This window comes from Capsicum annuum, chromosome 10 (genome assembly GCF_002878395.1).
Source record: "Capsicum annuum cultivar UCD-10X-F1 chromosome 10, UCD10Xv1.1, whole genome shotgun sequence".
Lineage (NCBI taxonomy): Eukaryota > Viridiplantae > Streptophyta > Magnoliopsida > Solanales > Solanaceae > Capsicum > Capsicum annuum.
Window position 1 is genome coordinate 44867664 of NC_061120.1, and position 24807 is coordinate 44892470.

Sequence of the window (24807 nt, forward strand, 5' to 3'; positions counted from 1 at the left end):
AAATTAAAATCTACACTACATAAACAAAGGATACGAGCCATTTTCAAGGAATTTATGGGTTACCTCCCACATAGAGCCTTAGTTATCGTTGTGGAATGATATCTTCCTTCTTTATTTCTCAAGGTGGGTAGTCAAATCTCCTTTGTTCACCTCTTAAATTTCAACATCAACCACAGATATCACTTGAAGTTATGTGGGTTGTTTCCGTGTCTTGCAAACCTTAAAGAAAACTTCGTCCTCATGCGCTCACCCCTATTTCTAAATCAACAATGAATCTTTCGGTGGCTAAGAAAGGTTGACCAATGATGATGGGCACCTCCTGGTCCAATTCACAACCCGAAACGACAAAGTCCGTTGAAAGTATAAATTTATCCACTTTGACTAGAACATCAAGCAAAATCTTGATTGGTCTATTGATCGACCGATCTGCTATTAAGAGTCTCATAGATGTTAGGTTTGGGGCATCCAATCCAAAATTCTTATAGATGGCAAAAGGCATGAGGTTAATACTTGCACCAAGGTCGCATAGAGCTTTTGAAAAAACATGTATTATGATGGTACAAAGGATGGTGAAAGATCCGGGGTCTTCCTTTTTTTCTGCAACCTTGCTACTCATAATAACAGTACAAACATGGGTAACTTCAATTGTGTCACCTTCGATGAGCTTTTTCTTTGACATCAACTTTTTCATGAGCTTAGCATATCCCGAAATCTCTTGGCTCGTTTCAAGCAATGGGATATTTATGGAAAGATTGCGAAGCTTGGTCATAAATTTCTTGAGGTTGTCACTTTTTTATTTTTTATGCAACCTTTGTAAAAATGGGGGAGGGACTTGGACTATGGGCCTTACATCATTTTGTGAATTCTCATTCCCAACCACCTCATCATCAACTTCCACTGATTCATTCTCCTTTTCTTCTTCTTCTTCATGAGATTTTTATGGTTCATATTTTGGATTAACTTTAGGAAATTTTTCACTCAAATATCCCATAAATTGATCACCAAGGGTCTTTCCACTTCTAGTGACTATTGCTAAATGTTGAGCCTCAATATTTGGGTCTACAATATTGCCACTAGGAAAAACGCCCCTTGGCCTAGCATTTATTTGATTGGAAATTTGACCAATTTAGGTTTCTAATTGTTTGATAGAGATAGAGTGAGACATAATGGTATGGGAGAGTTGTGAAAAATCTCCTTTAATTTCGAGGATTATTTTTTCTGTTCCTTCCACCTTCATCAAAATTTTTGCCAAAATATGTTTGGATTTGTACTTGTTGAGGTCAATGGAACTTGGATCTTTGTTATTTTCTTGATAATGAGGAGGTACATAGCACTCAAATTCATGGTATCTATTTCTTCAATAGAGATCACATTCACGGTCTGTCCAACCTTTATTCCCACTTCGCCTTTGATAGGCGGGGCGGGAACCCCCCGGATAGTTTGCTAAGTACCAAATTTCCTCATCGAGATATTTAGCCTCTTCATCATCTTTATAGGCTGTTGATGCCATGATTTTCGCTGCTTTTGTTGGTGCGCCCAACATATGTTTTGTCAAAAGCTCTAGTTGCGTCATCATCTTAACCATGTTCTCCTCTCTTTCTTTATCTTATTTACTTTGTTCCTTGTTAACCAAGGATGTTGTGGGAGAACTCTTAGGAACCTAAACATCTTGGGTATGCCATCCTCGATTTTTCTTGGTAACATCCTTAAGCAAATTCATTCTGGCATAATAATGCAACTTCATAAGAGATCCCCCCACCGCATTATCCACTATGATTTTTTTGAGAGAGTCAAGAGCACGGTAGAAAATTTTGAGAATCATCTTCTTTGGGACCTCGTGATTTGGACATTGCATTAGTTTTCCATTGAATATTTCCTATACTTCATACAAAGGCTCTCCATTCAGTTACCTAAAATTGATGATTTTATTCCCTAATTAAAGCATTTTGGACGGTAGGAAATACCGATCAAGAAAGGATGTGGTGAGTTCATCCCATGAAGTGATAGATTTAGATAGAAGATAAATACCACCTTTCCTATTAGAGAAAAGAGAAAAGGTAAAGCCGGATTAACTCATGGGTTATGCATGTGATATCAAAGGGTGCACACACATTTACAAAATTCCTTAAATGAAGGTTGGGGTCCTTATAAACTTGACCTCCATAAAGTCGCTTCATTTGCAACATATGCAACATGATGCTTGTGATATGAAAGATACCGTTCCCATGAGTGGGTGGGATCCGGATGGAACTTGAACAACCAACGTCATTGAGTTTCCGCTATTATTAGAGGGCCATCAAAAGACCTGGCTTGACTAGCATTGTTGCTCATGGTTCCGCATATGCTACGTACATTACCTAAAAAAAGAAAAATCAACAACCAAAATAAATACACAGCACTATGGGTATACCCTAAGTAAGAACCAATACCGCACAAATAAAAATTAAATTTCACTCGCTGATAATGGAGCCTTTTTGATATCTCTCACCTATACCATCTAAAGTGGTAGAGGACAGTTATTGTCACTATCCCAACTCACGTTGAGGTTTAATATACAAAGAGTGAAAAATAGAGTTTTAGTATTATGGGTAATTAAGCCCTATTAAGATAATACATGAAGTGTTAGTAAAGTAAACAACATAATTGAAAATTTGGGGGCTTTCTTGGTTAAGGGAGAGTGTATATCACTAGTAACTTTATTTCAAAAATGAAGCAATAGACTTTAATTTAACTTTGATATTCGAAGAATCTTCGGATCATATCTACCTAAGGGCAACTTAGGTGTGGGTGTCTAAGATTTGATACACATGTCAGTAAACTTCTAATGTTGTAGGTTAGGTCTAGGGCCCTTGAAGCTAATTTCTCAATAAAACCTCAAAGATTACTTGTTGACCCTTTCGAGTACCTAACAAGTGTGACAATCATATTCACCTACTATCTCAATTAGGGCATCCCTATTTCTAGGATGATGCCCAAGGTAAAATCAACCACAAAAATCACCCTTATGTCTAGGATAGTGAAAATGAGTAGATTAAACCCAATAATTGTATTCTATTGCCTTGGTTCCCATATCCTTTTTTCAAGGACGATGAAAGTTCCTATAGTTCACCCAAACCCCTTTTTTAAGGATGGTTTGGGATTTCAAGATCAAGGAGTTTTCACTCACAAACCCATGTGGGCATTTGGGGGTTTCACCCACAAATCCTAAACAATTTAATCAAGAAATAATATAACCCAATTATCATCTAACTAGCATATCACAAATACATCACAACACATAGCTAATTTGCACCTTAGTTCAACATAATCCCAAGACTAAAAGATTTAGCTAATTATGAAGAAAAGAGAGAAACATCTACCAAATGGGTTGTTCAAGGCATACATTCTTCACAAATATCAAAATAAAAATCTCAAAATCAAATTTACAATTCTTGCCCAATTTAGGGTTTCAATTTTAAATTCAAAGTATTGCTAGTCTCTAGAATGCCTAAAATGGGAAAGGGTTTTAAGATTTTAAAGTATTTAGGGTCGGCTGCTGAAAATTACTAAACTGCCTCTAATCTAAATCTCGTGTGACTGTAATCTCACTAAATTCTCCGTGATCATGGCTATAGCTGCCACATGTAGATCAATGTGGTCACGGTTGCTGACCATCTTGGCTGGCCATGATGGCAGCCCTCAGGCCACAACTATGGTAACTTAGGCTTGTTTCAGCTCCAGGTCTTTGAGCTACAAATCCTTTCTCTTTATTTGATCCTTTTTAGCTCGTCCATATCTTCGCATCTCATAACCTGTACACCTTTAAAATATGGAAATTAGTGCATTTAATCATACATAGGTCTTTTTTTTTTTGAAATAGGGTAATTTACACGAATGTCAAGTGTAAATGAGTGGTAAATTCACCACTCATCATGAATGTAGAAATGTCAAACTCCTACTTATTCTTTTGGATGGAATTGAAAGATATGGAGGTAAATGAACAAGGTGGGAAAGAGAAAAATAGTTGTCGTAACTCTTGTGGTGATGTGGAAAATATGGTGTATGTTTGGATAGTTTGTGGATTGGTGCTTCCATATTTGAACAGAGTGATCTGTTCCTAGAGTAAGGACATTTACCTTCATTGATGGTCCGTAAAGTATAGTATCGAGGTTCCCAACATACATGTATTAGACTAGATAGTCTACCACCTTTCTTCTAATGCTTTTATAAGTCTGGCATATTGATTGGATTCCTGATTTTCCTTAGATAAGATAATTTATGGTATTTTAGGAGTGTGTATTAGTTTATTCTTTTTGAGTGATGGGTACACCATTTTGTGTTTAAGGTTGGTAGAAGGCACCCTTTTGGATGGAGTGGGAGGTTTTCTTTTTTGGAAACAACGTTCTTGGAATCCCCAATACCAGTACTCATCCCACATTACCTCATCTTTCTCATCATCATAATAATTTAGCTGGCCCCTTTCGCATTCCACACAGTTATAGGTTCTAACCCATGGATAGTGTCCTAAAAAATATATTTGAACCGGTGCACATTACATCCCTCATGATTGAATTCTTGTATCTAATCATTATCTATCATGGATACTTTAAGGAGGTCTGAGATATGTGCTGGATCTGTATTTTCTTCACTCAGATATTTATCAGTAGGGATAAATATATGGATAGGGAGAGATATCTTATGAGGTTTAGTAGATAAGATGGGGTAAAATAAATGGAGACATTAAGGTTGGACTCTTAGCCTCTCATAACTATTAACCCATGAAATTGGAAGAATTATGAGAAATTTCTCCCTAGATACTTGCCTCAAGATTTGGACATCCAAAGTTGTACTATTGGTGACGTCTATGGGTAAAGACAAGGAGGTGCTATCTCCTGGAATGGATAGGTTTCTTTCGCGGTTTTGCACTTGTCAAGCTATTTGGTAGTTTATTGTTGTACATACAGTAAAAGAAACATGTTAAGTTTTAAGGATTTGGACCTGGATTCTTAGTGCCTCTGTAAATTATGGATCAGAAAGGGATATGTTAAAGTTTGGGAATAAAGTGTCAAAGACTATCCCGATATCCAGGGCAATATCCAAAGTACCCAAATTTGCATATTGGTATTTATTGAATATCGTATCAAGGAGAGAAAGACGTGCCTTTATTGGCTGGACTTTTCTTCCATGATGAGTCAATGCAACACAAATAACACTAAAATGGATATGGGTATAGCCATGGATTTTCCACTGTTGTGGAAATTCTTTTGGAATCTAGAGAGTGATAAATTGTTCAATTTGAGTCATAAGGATATGCTGGTCAAGTGCTAAGACAACAACATATTCCTTAACTCCTTCAGGCTTTTTTTTGGTGCAAAGAATCAATCTGCACCCATGGATTATAAGATTTTTAGACAAAGATGGAGTAAGGATTAGGCAGAGGTAGATATATGGAAGATATATCTTGTTAAGGATTTAGCACATATACTTCATAAAGGTAGTTATTTTTACATGACAAAGTTTTATTAATGGTTGGACACATGTATAACTTGGGTAAAAATTTATACAGACTACACAAACTTGATGAAGATGGTGAATATTTAGAAATAACATATTTTTGTTATTTTCTAGACTATAAGGACTTGATATATTTATGCTAAACATCTAAGGAAAGACTCAACAAATTATTTGTTCTAAAATCTAAGGAAAGTAACTATGACTTCATGAATATTTTCAGGACTCTAATTGTGATAAAAAGAAAGACTATAGATGGTTTTATGGCTAACAGCTTGTAAAGATAAAGTAAAGACTGTAAATGTAAAGTTTGATTTTTTACAAACAATGATAGTTGTACAACCCAATTTCTTAGGTCATGATGGTGCCTACTATAACCCACCAGTAGGCAAGCCAAACCCGTAGTTCGAAACGGCTAGTAACAGACTACCAAATGTATAAAGAGAAAATTGTGGAATAGATAAAATTAAGGAGTAATTGCATAATATAATCCCATAACCTGTTGGTATCAGTACAAGGCTTCTAATATAATGAGTAAAAAAGTGAAATAGACAAAATAAATTATACTGAAATAACTTATCTCTGAACACAACATAGAGACAAATCTAGTATATAAGAGGGAGGTAAGTAATACTCCAAGCTCTTGGAGCTCACTCTAAGTCTTTGAACCACGGTTACTCTACACAATGTACAAACCAATGTTGATAACCCATACTATGATTTGTAAGCTACAGAAGTGTAGTATGAGTACAAAATAAATGGTACTCAGTAGGCAACTACAAACTGAGAACCAAAGATAAAACAGATATATACGGCACATAAGATAAATGGAAACTATATCCAAGAGTCGAGTAATCATATAACAAGCCAATGGGATAATAGGGATAGCCTATTCTATTTATGTCCAAGAAGCTATCATAATAAGGCTAAGAAAGTATCAAGGATGTACTATCCTATTCCATTTGCACTTATAAATATACAAGGCCAAGGATTGAATATACAATTGAACAAAACAAGAAAGGGATATACAGTAATACCATATCTACATAGAGCTATATATATATATATATATATATATATAGGTGTAAGGTCCTTTCGAGGCATAGCCTAGATTATCATATTAAGGCCTCATTATAATCCTATTAGGATTTAGTACTAACAAGCTCAGGATTTCTAATTCGTATATCTCATCATGAATTTATCATGCATAATAATGAAATTATAAGATAGAAGAGGCCAAAATCATACCTCAATCTCGATAACAAATTAATGAGCAATCTTTCATAATCTAGGCATCATAATGATCATAATAATAACAATATAAATATCAATGATAGCACGAGTAACCGGCTATTTCGGACAATTAAATACCTAGAAAGGCCTATGCATACCCCCATTGCCCTAGGCTCAGAAGGTTCAATCAGCATACAATAACATAAGGCATAGTCATCACCCATATCTATGTAGCACTCCCATATGCGATGACAGACATAGGTGTATACTGGTGATAGGCGATGCACATTCAAGAATGAATGCAAGGTACATAATTAATGTCATACTCTCCTCATCATAACCATCTCTATCATAACTTTAATCATCATAATTAACCTCTGAACTTGCCGAGTGTATATATAGTTGCTATACATAGGGCTAGCTAGACTCAAACCGGTAGATGTGCACATAGGTACATTAATATAATCATCCTCCGGCCTTGCCGGGTATCAATATCATCATTATAACATCCTCTGACATTATTGTCTGTCATCATATCATCATAATATCCAAATCAATGTCATCAATAGAGAGCAAGCCCCACGAGAGATAAAGTAAATTGCAATCCCCACAAAGGCTAAAGTAAAGAACGAGCCCTATGAGAGCTAAAGTAAATAATCATGAAAAGAGAAGTAAGGTGGAGTATATTTCCATAATTCATCATTTATCATCAATATCACATTCTTGATGAGCATACACATATAATAGGTGTATAGACTCAAGTCATAGCTAAAAAAAGTATAAGTTCATAAATCCACTGCCTGGAGTAATTTTTGGGACTAAATAATTATAGAGTATAGAAAGGGGTTCGAATATCTCATAATCGTAGTAAATAATAGTGTCAATACATGGAACAAAATTTATCTAGTTTAGATCTTTAAAGCATCATTATCAACCTCTTTAATACATATAGATTATCCATTAATCTAGGTGGTTACCTTTGTAAAGAAATCTATTTTTTAAGGCGAAAAGTGGGTTTTAACTTTTTCTTAGGAATAATAGTCATAAGATCATAAATTAACTAGAATAAAATCATTTACAAATATAACGATCATGAATGTACCGAATCTATGAATGCCATCACCAGTATTCAAACATTGGAATCATAAGCATTATACCACATCTTCCTCTATCTCATATCAAAGAGATGTGTCTATGAAAATATATATATTCATAAACTACACCTGTATCCTTTACAAGGATAGTTACTTCCTGAATATCCAACTCATATCATAACACAACCTTTGGCCCAATAATGTGTCCTAAAAATCATACCATCATAATCATGGCCATAGGCCCATATTCGTATCCAAAACTTATATCAATAATCATGTTAGTAAGACATCTCATATTTATAAGTGATAGCCTAACTATGAGGAATAACATATTTATAGTCCAAAAAATATATTTGTAATCGTCTCACATCTAGTAAGCATATTATAAGTAAGGTATCATACATCTAGGAGATATATCATATCACTTGGCCATAAATTATAACTATGAGGCATATTGCATCTATAAGGCATCTCATATCTAGGAGAGATATCATAACTATGAAGAATATCATTTCTATAGGCAAATTATCATGTCTAAGAGGAATATCATCTCTATAGATCAAGTATCATATCTAAGAGGAAATAGTATTTTTAAGGTCTCAATACCAGGTTTGAGAGGAAAAAGCATCTCTAAAGGCCTAATATCATTTTCATAAGGAATATCATAGACATAAGTCGTTAATCATTATTAGGGGGACATACCATCACTATTCATCAAACCATAAAGTAACCTTACACTAAGGTTTACTAGTATCAACTATGCCTAACATCTGTAGATAAATCCACAAAGGCTAACACAAGTCTTGGCCTAAGGTAGGCTGGACGATCCCACTTCTAATCCTCAATTTCCATATTTAGGTAACTTATACCCTAAACTAGGCTAAGGTATCTAGTTCAACTTCTAGATAATAGGTAGGCCATAAACAATCCAAAGATAGGAATTTCGTCTAGAAACATGGCCATTTATGTCAATTCTAACAAAATTATGGCTTCAAGATCACTAGAATAGCCCAAGTAAGGTTAATTATACTAACCATGATTCAAACACATAAACCACATCCCAAACCTAGAATTATATCGTATCCATGTTGCAATTTAGTCCAATCTAGGGAGAGGGCAATAAGGTTCTAAAAGGTACTAAGTATTTCACCTTACGGGTCCAAACTCTTATCTAATCCCTAAATTCAATAACCAAGACTAAGTCATTCAACTCACAATCAAACTTAACATTCACATTCATACGTAATATATATCATACACAATCTTACGAAGAAAAGTAGACATAAGCCTACCTCAAAGATGAACTGCAAAACCTTACATCATTTACTAATGTCTTTCTTTACTTTACAATCCTAAAATTCCATCACACTATCAAAAATATAATCTACTTATCATTACGAGAATAATGATACCATATTAAACCATAGTGCTTCAGGTCCAAAAATGCTACCAAAAAACTTAAGTGGGTCCTATAAATTTAAAATAAATTTTTGAGGCCAACCCAACATGATATCAAGCTAATGGAATCAGAACCCTAAAAATGGGTGTAAGCTAAGAAAACTTTAGGCTAAAATCAAGCCCTAACTGAATTTGGGGTTTTGGGTCAAAAACTAAGAAATGCATCAATAAAGTGATAAAATCTTACCTTAATTTGGATTATAATCATGATAAAATATGTTTCTCAAGATCCTAAGTCACCCACAAGACTCAATTTTGAGTTACCACACTCATTTAGGGTTTTTGGCTCTCATTGCATATCACATGTGTCTACCCTTCTTTTTTTACACATAATTAGGTACTCAAGGTTTCGCCACTTGTGTTCATACCTCAATCAAGCAACCAACACCACAAAATTAATAAGGATGATAACATGTAAAGCATAAAAATTAAAACTCTAGAACCTTTCTTAATCATGCACTTAATGGCCCCCTTTCAAAAATAAAAGAAAGGATTCATGTCACCTACCAAAGTTGTGATACAAGTGGGATGTGCACAGAGGCTGTTTGAGAACTTACAACTTGGCCAACAATGAAGTTTAGATTTGAGAGCACAATCTTAAAAAGGGAGTGTAAGAGAAATGAAGGATACTAGGGGTTAAGTGACTAAAATGGCCACGATCGCTGACACCCGCATAACCGTGATAGCGCATAGGGGCCACGATCATGGTAAATGAGAGCAGTTCTACTCCCCTATTTTCCCCTGTTCAGCATTTTACTCAATTTTCATACATTTTTCCTTGTTCATATTTTCAAACTAGACTTGCACAGTTAAACCCTACAAAATTCTCTCATAGTGTGGCCTTAGAGTGTGTTTAGTAGAGTATAAATCGGGCCCTAAAAGGTTGAGAAGTGTCTTTCCAAGTGAGGAATATAGTTAACCGTATATAATTTCCATAATATCTACTTTTTGTCATGTAGAGAAATGAATAAGCTTTCCATTAATACCAATTTTGTCAAAATCCAACATCGGACGAGGAAGTTATGGTCGTTTACTGAAAGCAGTCAGAACCACCAAGGTACGATGGCCTGGTTGATGGACCATCGAGCTTGCGATGGACCGTCACCCAGAACATCACAAAAAAGGCAGTAACTCCCTTTTCTAGCCCAAGTATGATGGCCAGGACGATGGACCATTCAGGTTGCGACGGATCATCGCTGGGACCATCGTCGCTGAGGCAGTGTGACCTCATCCTAGCCATCGTGCAACGGATGATGCAATGGACCATTGGGTTTGCGATGGACCATCGTTGAGATCATTGCATCGAGTCAGTGTGTTCTTTTTTTGACCAATGTGTGCCGAACAATCCAAAGGACTATCAGACTAAATGACGGACCATCGCTTCGACCGTCGTAGTCCCCGTTCAGCATTTTTAACTCAATTTTAAAAGGGCTTTTTGGTCTTTTCCCTACTCTTTTCATCCCCTATTTATATTCAATTAGTGCTCACAATTTTATTCGTTATCTTTAACATCAAAAACTAGGGTTTCTATAAAATTAAAACCCTTTTTTCTTTTTCAAGAAGAAAATCAAGAGAAATCAAGAAATCAAGAATCTCTTCAAGAGCCTTCAAGAAAGAGTTTCCTAAGGTATGCGGATGTTGATTCTTGGGTCCCTTTCATCCAAAAAGCTCATGAACCCTTTTCTAAATTTCAAATATCTTATGTTTATAAGTTTCGATTATACATGTGAATTGAAATTGGAGTTCATGCCATTATTGAGTTTTATTCATGTTTGTTTACAAGGTTTTCAAGATTTGACCCTAGTATGTGATATTCATGTGATGTTCATGATAAACCCTCTTCAAGTTGCTTGCTAAGTAATGTGTTCATGTCAATTAAGTTTAGAAATTATTGAATAAGCAAAGCATGCTCCCCATATGTTTGATAAAATGCTTATGTGAAGGAATTAGAGCCATTATAACATGTTTACTAGAAATCCCCAATTGTATGAAAGCCCATGCATGCCAAGTGTTTTTTGAAAAGCCTTAGTGAATGAATTATGATATGATAGCATGAAATTCCCCCAATTATGTTCTCTTCGATACATGGTAAGAGTTTAATACATGCTAAGTGTTTGACGCAAGACCTTGTTGAATGGAGTATAAGCCAATAGCATGTCTCCCTACACTATCACATATTTATGATTCCTAAATGCTTGAAGAGATGCTTTAGTGATTATAATGGTGAATGAATGTCCATGGTCTTGAATTATTCAAGAATTATTTTGTGTTACTTTTATGTTATTGAGTCCTGGGGGTATTTATACCCGACAAATTAGCTATAGTCTAGAGTCCGCATCAGTTTTCTCGATAATCTCAGTCAAGCCACGATTCTCAGAACTCAGTGAGTTATAGAACTCTGTACTCTTAGATAGATATAGAATGTAAGAAATTTGAGTATTCTTAGTAATTTCAGTATTGCTATTATTTTAGCCTCAGTTTAGTACTCATCTCAGATCTAGTAGTATTCGAGTGTTCAGTTCAGACCATAGTAGTATTCAAGTAATCTTTTGAGAGATCAGTATCATTTAGTAAGATGAAAAGATTCGATAGTATTTCTCAAATATGAAACCAAGTGAATTCATCATAACTCAGTTAGATTAGTTGAGAAACACGATCAGTATCAGATTCAGCTCAGTTTAAGTTTCGTTGAGAATCAGTTCAGAGTTTTTCAGTTGGGAGTAAGAGCTAGAACCAAGCTAGTGCAGGGATAGCGGCTCCTCATTAGAGAGACAGAATCATTAGGATCAATCCCTAATCTCCCAAACTGCATAGCCAACACAGGATGTAGGAGTCACCCATTAGAAAAAGTCTTGTTACCCTTTAAAAAAAGGCTTGACTATTATACTGCCTTAGGCTTGACTTCCTGTGAGGGTCACCCATTATAGAGGCTTGACCAGAGAGGTCTTTACCCATGGTATGGTATTGACACCCTTCCAGTTGGAGTTATAGGTTGGGCCCCATCAGTTTATATTCGGGGCATGTCGGTTAAGTGAGTACTCCCACAGTTGTAGTTTCAATATCAATCTTCAGAGTAGAACTCAGAAATTAGGACTATCAGATATAGTCACCTATATTAGTAGGGAACTCAGATAGTTCCATTGATTCATGGACCACCCGCTAGATAGGGATGGTCTCACATAAAGTTATCAATATCAGTATTATCAGATCCAGAGATCACCCGATAGATAGGCTTGATCTCGATCTCTGATTCAGTTGAGTAATCTCATTATCTGATCTAGAGATCACCCGTTAGATAGGCTTGATCTCAGTCTCAGATTCAATTGGGTATTCTCATTATTAAATTTTGAAATCTTCTGCTAGATATGTTTGATGTTGGACATAATCATTTCTTATCATTGATAATAGATTCAGGGATCATCCATTAGAGACGTTTTATCTTAGATTCAGTCAGTCGAGAGTAGTAAGCTCAGCTTTCATTCATTGATATGAGTAGATTCAGTTAATTAGTTTCAGTATCATAAGTTTTTGAGATCATTCACTAGATAATACTGATCTCAAATTCAGTACTCAGATATCAATATCAGAAGATTCAGTTGTTCAATATCTTAGTATTAGTAGTTAGTTCAGATGTTAGTAAAGCAGTGTCCGAGTTTTAGTATTTTGAGTCATGATGATTTCAGTTATGGTTTGTTTATTCATGCATGTTTTCTCATTCATTACTCTCATGATTATTCAGTTAAGTATTTGTTCATGCATAAGCCCTTGATTTTAGCCATACCTCATCTTCATACTCAGTACATTTTTGTACTGACGCATTTGTGCTATAGTGTTTCATTTGACACCATAGGTTCAGAGGCTAGAGATCCAGAGTATCCTTAACAGCTCAGTCCCAGTCAGCAGTAGGAGAAGTAGCAGTGAGTCCTCTTCATTCGAGGATGATCCTTATTAATTATTGCATCAGATATAGTTTATTTTTAGTAGATGGAGTTAGGTGGGGAAATATCCCATCAACTCTACAGTTCAGACAGTTTAGAGGCTTTTTGAACAGATGTATAGTATTCGGTTTTCAAATTTGAGTATTTTTAGATGTTTTGAACCTTATGGCCAGTTTCCGCATTTATTATCTATATTATGCAGTGTTCAGGTACAAATATAAGTAGAGGGTTAGCTTGTGGTCGTGGTCCTTCAGGATCATGAGCACTGTATGACGTGCCAATTCCAGAAAATCAGGTAGTTACATACTTACTTTCTCTTTTTAAAACTTATTCAATGCAATCCAAAGTACCAAAAATGCATAGGTTATTCAAATGCATAATATAACATATACACTATAACAGCATAACAAAATGGATACAAGCCACTCTCATGGAATTTGTGGGTTACCTCCCACTTAGTGCCTTAGTTATCATCATGGCATGACGTCTTCCTTCTGTCAATCTCACGACGGGTCCACAAACCCCTCATCTTTCACTGTCTCATTTTCAACATCTACCATAGATACTACTTGGAGCTCCTCGATTTGCTTCTTTGATTTTCCAAGTTTGAACAAGACCTCATTTTCTTGCACCAAAAATTTTATCTCCCCCAAATATAGATCGACAATGGCTCTCCCGGTGGATAAGAAAGGACGACCAAGAATGATTGGCATCTCTTGGTCCATCTCACAATCTAATATTACAAAATGCGTTGGGAGAATGAATTTATCCACCTTTACGAGGAAAACAAACATAATACCTACCAACCTTTTAATGGACCAGTCGGCCATCAAAATTCACATTGAGGTTGGTGTAGGAGTTTCCAAGCCAAGTTTCTTATAAATGACATATGACATTAGGTTGATGCTTGCACCAAGGTTACAAAGAGCTTTTGCAAACTCATGTGTCCCAATGGTGTAAAGGATAGTGAATGCTCTGGGTTCGTTTTTATTTTTCATAACTTGGGTATCCATAATAGTACTACACCCAAGAGTAACTTCAATGGTATCATCCTCAACGAGCTTCTTCTTGGACATTAACTTAGCATGTCCCAGAATATCTTGTATCGCCTCGAGTAGTGGGATATTTATTGAGAAGTTGATAAGTTTTGTCATAAACTTTCTCAATTTGTTACTCTCTTCCTTTTTATGCAACCGTTAAGGGAACGATGGAGGAAAATGGATGGTTGGCTTTGCTTTTCCTTGCAGCTTTTAAAATTCAACTACTTCCCCATCACTTTCAGCTATCTATTTCGCATCATTTTCTTTTCTTCTTTTAGGTGTCACCTTCTTTGCCTTAGACTTAGGCGTATTTTCACTCACATCTCCTCTACGGGGCTCTTCAAGTTCTTTCCCATTTTTAGTGACAATTTCTAGGACTTGTGCTTCATTCTTTGGGTTAGAAATTGTGTCACTTGAAAGTCCACCTCTTACTCTTGCATTTAGTTTCATGGAGATTTGCTTGACTTGGGTCTCTAATTGTATGATGGAGGTGAAGTGAAACACTGCCATTTGGAAGAGTACGGAGAAGTCACCCTTCAACTCATGGATTCATTCCAAAAAAATGTTTGAATCAAGATTCATGCCAAAAAATCTTCAGTCTTGATCTTTTTGGGGTCAATAATATTTGACTCTTTGGCCTTAGACCTATCATGAGGAGGAACGTAGTGGTCATAGTCACATTCCCTACCTCTCCAATCTCTGTCTCGATCATGATCCATCTAAACTTGGTTCCCACCATGCTTTTGATATGCTGGGTAGGAACCCCCGAAGTAGTTTGCCAAGTACCAAATTTCTTCATCCAACTTCTTTGCCTTATCATCATCTTGATAATCCTTTGATGATACAACATTTACCATTTTTGTGAGTACACCCATAACATATTTCATTAGAAGCTCAAGTTGGGTCATCATCTTGGCCATGTTCTCCTTCTTCTCCTCTTCTCGATTTCTTTTCTCATTAGTCACCATGGAGGTAGTAGAAGGGGTCTTAGGAGAATCAGCATCATGGTGTGCCACCCCCGATTTTGTTTGGATACTTAACCTATCAAATAGAAAGAAGCAAGATGATACAATTTAAAAATAGAGCCATCCACCATATTATCCACAACCATTTTTTTCAATGGGTTAAGAGCTCTCTAAAAAAATTTCAAGAAGCATCTTATCCGGGACCTCATGATTTGGGCATTGAGCTAACTTTCCATTAAACCTCTCCCACACTTCAAACAATAGTTCTCCATTAAATTGTTTGAAGTTTACAATATCATCCCCCTTTTGAAGAATTTTTTATTTTGGGAAGTATCTATCAAGGAACACTATGGTGAGATCCTCCCAAGATGTGATTAAGCCGGGTGGAACTGAGTGGAGCCATAAAACTGCCTAGTCCGTTAGTGAAAACGGGAAGATTCAAACATAAATGGATTCTTGTGTAATATGCATTATGTTAAATAGTGGACAAACTTCCAAAAAGTTTTTCAAATGAACATTTACATCCTTATATGCTTGACCCCCCATATAATCCTTTCATTTGCAATATATGAAGCATAACTCTAGTCACATGAAACATACCATTTTCGTTGGTTGGTGGGATGTGGATAGTGCTTGTTTTCCCCACTTCATTTAATTGGCCCTCATCATCTAGTGGAGCATCAAAGGGGACAAAATTACTTTCATTATCGCTCATTTCTCCATTCATACTTTGATCACCTACAAAATAGTCAAAAACAACAGATAAAGTAAATTACCCTACTCGGGGTATTCTCAAGTAAGAATAGCACCACAGAAGTGAAATTTATATTTCACTCCCTAGAAACAACGCTATTTTTATAATGCTCAACTCACTCCCATGATTTTTTGGGTGAGGCAATCGTTGTCAAGTAACCCAATGTAAATAGGGGTCGAATCTCAAGGAGTGAATGCTATAGACTTCCAACTTATGGGTACTCAAGTTACTCTAAGGTTACCCAGAATGCTAATGGAAACAATGTGTATAAATAAATGGGGGTATTTGATTTGTTTTAAAATTCATCACACAAATTTAACAAGTACGAGGTAAATGCTAGCTTTGGTTTGAATTCAAGGTTTGGAGAAATCTTGGGTTTATGTCTCCTTAGAGGTGAAGCATGTGGGAAAATGTTGGTTTATCATGGGATTTAGTTATTAATTAATGGATAGGTTAGGTCGAAGATCATTGGGGTCAATCTTTCGACCAAACCCTAACAATTTCACCCATTGGCCCTTCCGAGCACTTAACAAGTGTGGAGTTTATATAGCCACCCAAGAACTTAACTAAGCATCCCTATTTCTAGGATAATGCTCTTGACATTATTTACACTGCCTAAACACTTATTTCTAAGATTGCAAAGGGTAGTAAACCATAGACTTAGTTGTTCAGCATTGGTTTGTCCCCTGATAACCCTTTTTTGAGGATGTTATGGGTTACCTAATATTCACCTAAATCCCTCTATTGAGGATGAAAAATTGTTACTAGAGCTTGGAGCTTTCACCCATCAAACCCATTTGGATATTTAGAGTTTTCACCCATCAAATTCCAATACAAGCTCAAGTAATGGTGAAATCCATAGTCAACAACTAAAATCAATGTCAATTCAACAATACCCACACACAATCACACTCTAGTTCAACACAATCCCAAGACTAAATTGTATAGCTACTCATGAAGAAAGTAAAGAGAGATATACCATATGTGTCATCCAAAGCATTCATTCTTCAATAAGAAACTATGAAATGTAAGCCTCCAAAGTTAATTACACCCTTTAAAAATTAGGCATTCAAACTTAGAATTCAAAACTATTTTATGAGATAAGTGATACCTAAAGAAGAAAGGGTTTTTACTTATATATGATTTGGGATTCGTCTATGACATTTTACAATTATTCCCTTGGGCCAGTTCTCATTGATCCACAATTGTGCATGTTTGACTATGACCGTGGATACATGATTGTAGTTAGTTTCTATGATCATGCTTTGCTGACAACCTGGACCGACGGCGATCGTAGTCTGAGGACCACAGTCACGGTAATTGAGGCTGACTACTTCAGGTTTCCAACTACACTCCTTTTGCTTCCATTTTCTACCTTTTTAGCTCCATTTATCATATGCTCACATATTTCACTTTATATCTGCAAAATATAGGTGTTAGTGCATTTAAATCCAGATAATGCCTCATTTCTAATACAAACATGGTAGTGTGTGTGAATAATTTGTACGAATCATTGGTAGGATTATCATTCATTAGCGGGTAATGAATTTTTTACTTCTTAACTTATTGATAGACATCTCTAACCTAAGAAGGATATGCAGTTCTAGAACTCAGGGATTGCTAGTAAGGGTCACACCTTCTATTGTTAGGTTAGCTCTCATCCCTGAGTTCGCTCGGTGCTAAATACTACTCCTAACTGAACTGACACTGATACTTGATAAACTAAACTAGACTAAAAATTATTACATAACTTATAGTTCTCATCATGATTATAAATGTGTAAGTATACTAATAAGAGTCATGGATTATCTTTCTGAGTACTTGAAAAGTTGAATTCATGTAATACACATAGGTATCGGGTGTTCATAACCCACCAGCACTCAATCTACTAAGAAGTAATGTCATGTAAAATCTTTAAAACCATAGTAGGGGACCATCATTTAAAACCCAACACTTAGGCATTTCATCAAACACATGAGAGTCATGAACTTAAGCATGGGAATGGGCAAAGCATAGAAGAATATCATGATTACAAGACTAAAATCATAACTTGGGGATTTAATGTGAAGATTACAACATTTAAAACATTTAGTGGCTCATCCCACTTGAAAAACACTTATAAACATAACTTGTAATTGAATTCATAAGAGATTCATGGAGATATTTCTGCTTAAATATGAAAAACTCATAATTTAAACCAAATAAGGGATTCTTGGACTCCATGGGTGAAAGGAACCCATCGATGAATATCACACATAACTTAATAGATGAATTTATGAAGATTCTTAGGAATTTCTTAAAGTTTGAAGCTTGAATTCCTTGACTGCTTATGAATGGGTTAGGGTTTGTTCTTGAGGTGAAAGATGGTTTTCTTGAGCGATATTATGAATAAAGGGGAAAATAATGCTCCTTGGGAACCTAAATTTCATGTTATGGATGAGTTTAGATGGGGGAATTGACCGAATTCCCTTAAATAACAAAGAACAAAAGCTGGACAGATGAAGGAGGGGGCGTCGCAGGCTCTATACCGGCGGGCTAAGCCCTGGGCCATGGGCTTCAGAGTGGCTGGCTAAGCCCCGCACCACAGGATTTAGTTCGGTGGGACAATCCCTACACCGCGGTTCTATCCTAGTACCCTCACTAGTTTTCTTCTCCAAACATTCTCCTACGCTTGTCTGAAATTCTAAAACTTACTCGAGATGTACTTTGAATAATCCCGATCATGAATCAACTTAAAAATCAATGTTCTGAGGTTGATAAGGTCAAGAATAAAATCATCGAAGTTTATAGTCCTTGTAAATGACTAAGTCCCAACACTTAGTGAAACTTTCAAGCCTTGGGCCCCTTAAATATGCAATTGAGAGCTAAAATAAGCTAAAACTTGTATGGGGTATTACAATATCTCTCCCTTGGGAACATTCATCCTTGAATGAGAATGGTTTACTGGAGAGTATCGAATTAATTGAGATCATATACTAAATATGTATGACTGGAAACATGATTACATAATTGAGTCTGAGAAATGATACATGAGCTGAACTTAATTTATGCAATGACATGAAATGAATTACATAGCTGAAACTGAGAATAGAAGAGAGTCAATCTAAGGAAAATCATTACCTTATGCTAAATTTGGTTTCACAGAGAAAAGGTAAGGATACTTGGTTCGCATATTTGCTTCTGCTTCCCTAGTGGCTCCCTCAACGAACTGATTCCGCCAAAGAACCTTGACCAAGGAAACTTCTTTGTTCCTTAGTCTACAAATCTAATGATTAAGGATATTAACTATGATTTGTTTGTAATAAAGGTTATTCTGAATATCTATGCTTTCTAATGGGACAACAACAGCTAAATCACCAATACACTTATTCAATAAGGAAACATGAAACATTGGATGTACTGATTCTAAATCTGCAGGCAACTTTAGCTCATAAGCTACCTTCCCAAAATGATTCAAGATCTTATATAGGCCAATATAATGGGGAGTGAGTTTCCCCTTCTTGCTAAATCCCTTTACTCCCTTCATGGGCAAGATTTTCAAATAAACTAAATAACCAACCTTAAACTCAAGCTCTTTTCTACTTATATCTGTATAAGATTTCTGATGGCTTTGGGTTGTCTTTAGCCTCTCCTGAATCAACTGAACTTTCTCCATCACATCAAAAACTGTATCTGGCCCTATCAAAGCAACTTCACCTGTCTCAAACCAAATAATAGCAAATCTACATCTCCTTTCATAAAGATCCTTAAATGGAGCCATCTAAATACTGGAGTGATAATTATTATTATAGGCAAACTCAATCAAAGGTAAGTGATCATCCCAACTATCTATAAAGTCAATAAAATATACTCTCAATATGTCCTCTAATGTTTAAATGGTCCTATCTGCCAGGCCATATATCTGAGGATGAAAAGTTTTACTGAGATAAACTTGGATACCAAGACCCTTCTGAAAAGCCTTCCAAAAATAAGAGGTAAACTGTGTACCTCTATCTAATATGATAGAAAATAGAATCTCATGCAACCTAACAAACTCCTTAAGGTAGAACCTGACATAATCCTCAGCAAAATAAGAAGTATAAAGTGGCAAGAAATGAGCTGACTTGGTCATTCTGCCTATAATGACCCATATCAAATCATGCTAACGACGCGTGCGAGCAACCCCTTCATAAAATCCATGTTCACCACCTCCCACTTCTAAGTGGGGATAATAAACTCCTATAGTATTCCACTATGCCTTTGGTGCTCGACCTTAACCTGCTGACAATTAGAACACTTAACTACAAACTCTACAATAGCCCTTTTCATACCACTTTGCCAATAGATTTCCCAAAAGTAACAGTATATCTTAGTGGATCCTGGATGGATAGAGCATCACAAACCACGCCCTTCTTCAAGTATTTGATGTCTCAAGTGATCAACACACAGAACACATAATCTATCCTAACATCAAAGTACATTATATTCCCCTTGGAGAAAGCCTCCACCTTTTGATCTCTAACCGTCTTCTTCAATATAACCAAACTAGGATCTCTATCTTTCTTTTCTTTTATTTTAGCAACCAAGGAAGATTCTAAACCATTCTAAACCCATACACTACCTTATGCTAAATTAACCAACCGAACACCTAATCTAGCAAGCTGGTGAACCTTACTAACTAACTTCTTACTATCCTCCTCAACATCAGAAACACTACCCATAGACAACCTACTAAGGGAATCTGCAATTACATTGTACTTGCTCGGATGATTCAACATACTCATATTGTTATCTTTCAATAACTCAAGCCACCTTCTCTGATGAAGATTTAGATCGTTCTGTGAGAAAACATACTGTAAACTCTTATGGTCAGTGAACACATCCACATAAACCCCATAAATGTAATGTCTTCATATCTTTAAGGCAAACACAACAGTTACCAACTCAAGATCATAGATAGGATAATTTTTTTCATGGCGCTTAAGTTGTCTAGAGGCATAGGCTACAATCTTACCTCTATGAATCAACATATAACCAAGACCAAAATTGAAAGCATCACAGTAAACCATAAATCCATCTAAACCATCTAGCAAAGTCAATACTGTAGTGGAAGTGAGTCGAGTCTTGAAATCCTAAAAAATTTTTTCACAATAATTTGACCATTGAAACTTGACTTTCTTCTAAATCAATCGAGACATGGGGGATACAATAGAAGAAAGCCCCTCAACAAAATGTCCATAATAGTATTTCAAGCCTAAGAAACTCATGATATCTAATGGAGAGATGGGTCTGGGCTAGTTTCTCGCTGCTTCAGTCTTTTAAGAGTCGACTCTAATGCCATCACCATAAATAATATATCCAAGGAAAGCTACTGACCTTAGCTAAAATTCACACTTACTAAACTTGGTGAATAACTAATAAGCTCTAAGGGTCTACAACACAATTTTTAGATGGTCTGCATGATCATTCTCACTATGGGAATAGATAAGAATGTCATCAATGAAGACTATGATGAAAACGTCCAAGTACTGCTTGAACACTCTGTTCATCAAGTCCATGAAAGTTGTAAGGGCATTTGTTAGTCCAAAGGACATAAATAAGCATTTAAAGTGACCATATAGGGTTCTGAAGGCTATCTTTGGAATGTCACATTCTCTAACTCTAAGCTGATGATAGTCAGATCTGAGGTCTATCTTAGAGAAATAACTGGCACCCTGAAGTTGGTCGAACAAGTCATCAATCTTAGGGGGTGGATATTTATTCTTGATTATAATTTTGTTCAACTGATGATAATTAATGCACATTCTGATAGACCCATTTTTCTTACGCACGAATAGGACTGGTACCCCCTATGGGGAAACATTAGGCTTTATGAAACCCATATCTAAGATATCTTTCAACTACTCTTTCAACTCCTTAAGCTCTGTTGGATCCGTCCTATAGGGTGGAATAGGGATAGGCTGGGTATCTAGAAGGAGATCTATTCTAAATTCAATTTCCCTTTTGGGAGGAACTCCAGGAAGTTCTTCAGGGAACTCATGTGGAAATTCCCTTACTACTAAAACTGACTCAAGACTTGGAGTTTCAGAAATAGAGTCTTTGACTTGAATAAGATGATAGACACACCCTTTAGAAATCATTTTTCTTTCTTTAAGATAGAAATAATCTGACCCCTAAGCACAGAGGTACAACCTCTTTATTTGATAACTGGTTTATTAGAAAACTAAAATTTAAATACTCTATTTCTACAATCAACTGAGGCATAACATGAGTGGAGCCAATCCATAGCAAGAATGACATCAAAATTAGTCATCTCTAATTCCACAAGATCCACTGAGGTAACTCTCTAAGACATTGTAATCGGTTAGTTCCTATGTACCCATCGGGCTACAATAGAGCTACCTATTAGAGTAGACACTGAGAAAGGTTTTTCTAAATATTTAAGACTGACATCAAAATTGACTACTATATAAAGAGTTACAAAAGAGAATGAGGCTTTGATATCTAATAAAGCATAAACATGGATATGAAAAACTTGCAACATAACTGTATCCACATCAGGAGAAGACTCCCGATCCTGTTGGGTCTGGAGAGAATGCAACCTATTCTAGCACTTCCCACTACTTGCTTTAAAAGTGACACCTTGCTGAGTCAGGCGACCAGCTGGAACTGGAAGACGATTAGACTAACCTTGTTGGCCGTCCTTTGGGAAATCTCTAACTTATTTCCTGGCTTACTATATCCAAAACACATATCACTGTTAGCTCCACACACACCCTGATGATTCCTACCATACATCCCATAAAGTAGATTAGTACAAATACTATTCACACTACCCTAGGACTTAGAGCCTGGCATTCTATCCTGACTATCTTTCCTGAACTTAGGCACTGGTGCTCTAGCTGAAGATAGGGAAGGACTAAAGACTTCTGATAGAACTGAGAATGGTTACCACCCTCTGAACTTGGCTGGGAAAAGTTAAAACTGCCTATTCTGGCCTTCTTATTCTCTTTTTCTTTCTCCTTAAGCTTTTCTTCCTTAATCTGCTAAGAATTAAGTATAAGTCTAAAAAAATTCATCTTCTTAATTGACATTGCAGTCCTGCACTCCTTTACTACACTATCAAATACACCAAATACAAACTTACTAATTCTAGACCTATTATCAGCCACCATCGAAGGAGCATACCTCCCTGACTAAGTAAACTTAAGTGAGTATTCCTTCACACTCATAGTACCCTGTTTTAAGTTGTTAAACTCTTGAATCTTAACCTCCCTCAACTCTAACAGGAAGAAACTATCTAGAAGAGCCATGAAAAACTCCTCCCACACTACAACCCCTGCCTCAGTACCCTTATTCTCCTTCCACTGCTTATACTAGGTGTGAGCTATATCCTACAATTGATATGCAGCCAACTCTGCACTCTTAGTCGACATGATCCCTAATACATCTTTCACTTTTTGAGCCATATCAAGAAACTCCCATGGATCTTCCTCAGACTTGGATCCTAAAAACAAAGGGAGATTTATCTGTACAAAATCCCAAATCCTAATTGTAGTTGTATTTTCTAATGAGTTGGATAAGAGATCAGCTCACTAATTGTTTTGAGCAGCTACTAAATGAGCTAAAGTCATAAAATTAGATTTGAACTTAGCATGTGAGACATTTTCATTCACGGGATCTTCCTGAATAGATAGTGGTAAGGGCTGATTCCCGTTCCTTCATCTATTATTTCTTTTAGGAGGCATTATTTGTAAATAGAATGAAGGGTGAGTTATAAAAAAAGTTTAACTAGATATCATGCTCTTTCACATGACATGAATACTAAAAGAAAGGAAACTTTTCCTAAAATGTCTTATAGCCTTTTGTCCATAGGTTTGGAGCAGTTCACACCTATGTACAAGACTTTACTCAACGAAGCTTTCATACTCCTTAGGACACTTTAAAAACTCTGGGATCTAATACTAAGTTTTTTCACTACCCAGGGATACACCCCTAGTCACGACAATGATGCTATATGATGCTAAAACATCCTGGGTTTTAACCCTTAAAAAAATTCCTGGAAATCCATTGTTCGGTCCCAGTATGACTCATGGGTATAAGTTGTATATTGGTGTATGAGTGGTATGATCCTATCGTATGCTGACCAGTGTTAGTTTAGGAGATAGTTTTGATCACTAGAATAAGTATGACTTAGGGGTATGATTCATAAGTCTTGGTACGAGTCGTATCAGGGACTTTATGGTGGACAGTGTTTGATACTCCTAGTCTTTTATTCTACTAGGGATACGGGCTATGGGTATAGATCAAAATTTATGGTTATGACTTGGTTGGATGAGTCATATACTGGATATCATTTGATCCAAGGGTATTAGTCTTGGATACGAGTGGTGGATACCAATAGTATAGGAGGGTACAACTCATATGGGTCAGTTGTATCCCTGTGATGGGTTTTATGGGATCTAAGTAAGGGTGTTCTGGACATTTTCCTACTTACCCTTATTAGGACCCATAACTTCTAATACACTTAGGAGGTTATTTACCCTATTATTCTATTAACTAACACTTAGAAACTATTACTAAACATCCAATAATTGTCTTAAGAGCTTTTATGGTAAGGAAGCTAGGATTTTAACTAAGGTATTTGTAACGACCCGGGACTACCCCTAGTTGTCACATGATGCATACGACCCCGAAGGACAACAAGCTAACCCATGAATGATATCTGCTATGAGTACTGAATAATAATACTATAATTAATGCAGAAAATAGGCAGAAATACTATAAGGTTCAAAACATATGAAACACTGATAAAATATGACATCTGTAAAACTCAATACTATTTGAAAATCTAGT

At 36.1% G+C, this 24807-nt stretch overlaps 1 non-coding gene across 1 annotated transcript; it reads left to right on the forward strand.

Annotated features, from left to right (window-relative positions):
- The first annotated feature begins 1832 nt into the window (after positions 1–1832).
- Positions 1833–1938, forward strand: LOC124888320. Its single transcript, XR_007046447.1, has one exon. It is a non-coding gene; the product is annotated as a small nucleolar RNA R71 (small nucleolar RNA).
- The last annotated feature ends 22869 nt before the right edge of the window (positions 1939–24807 follow it).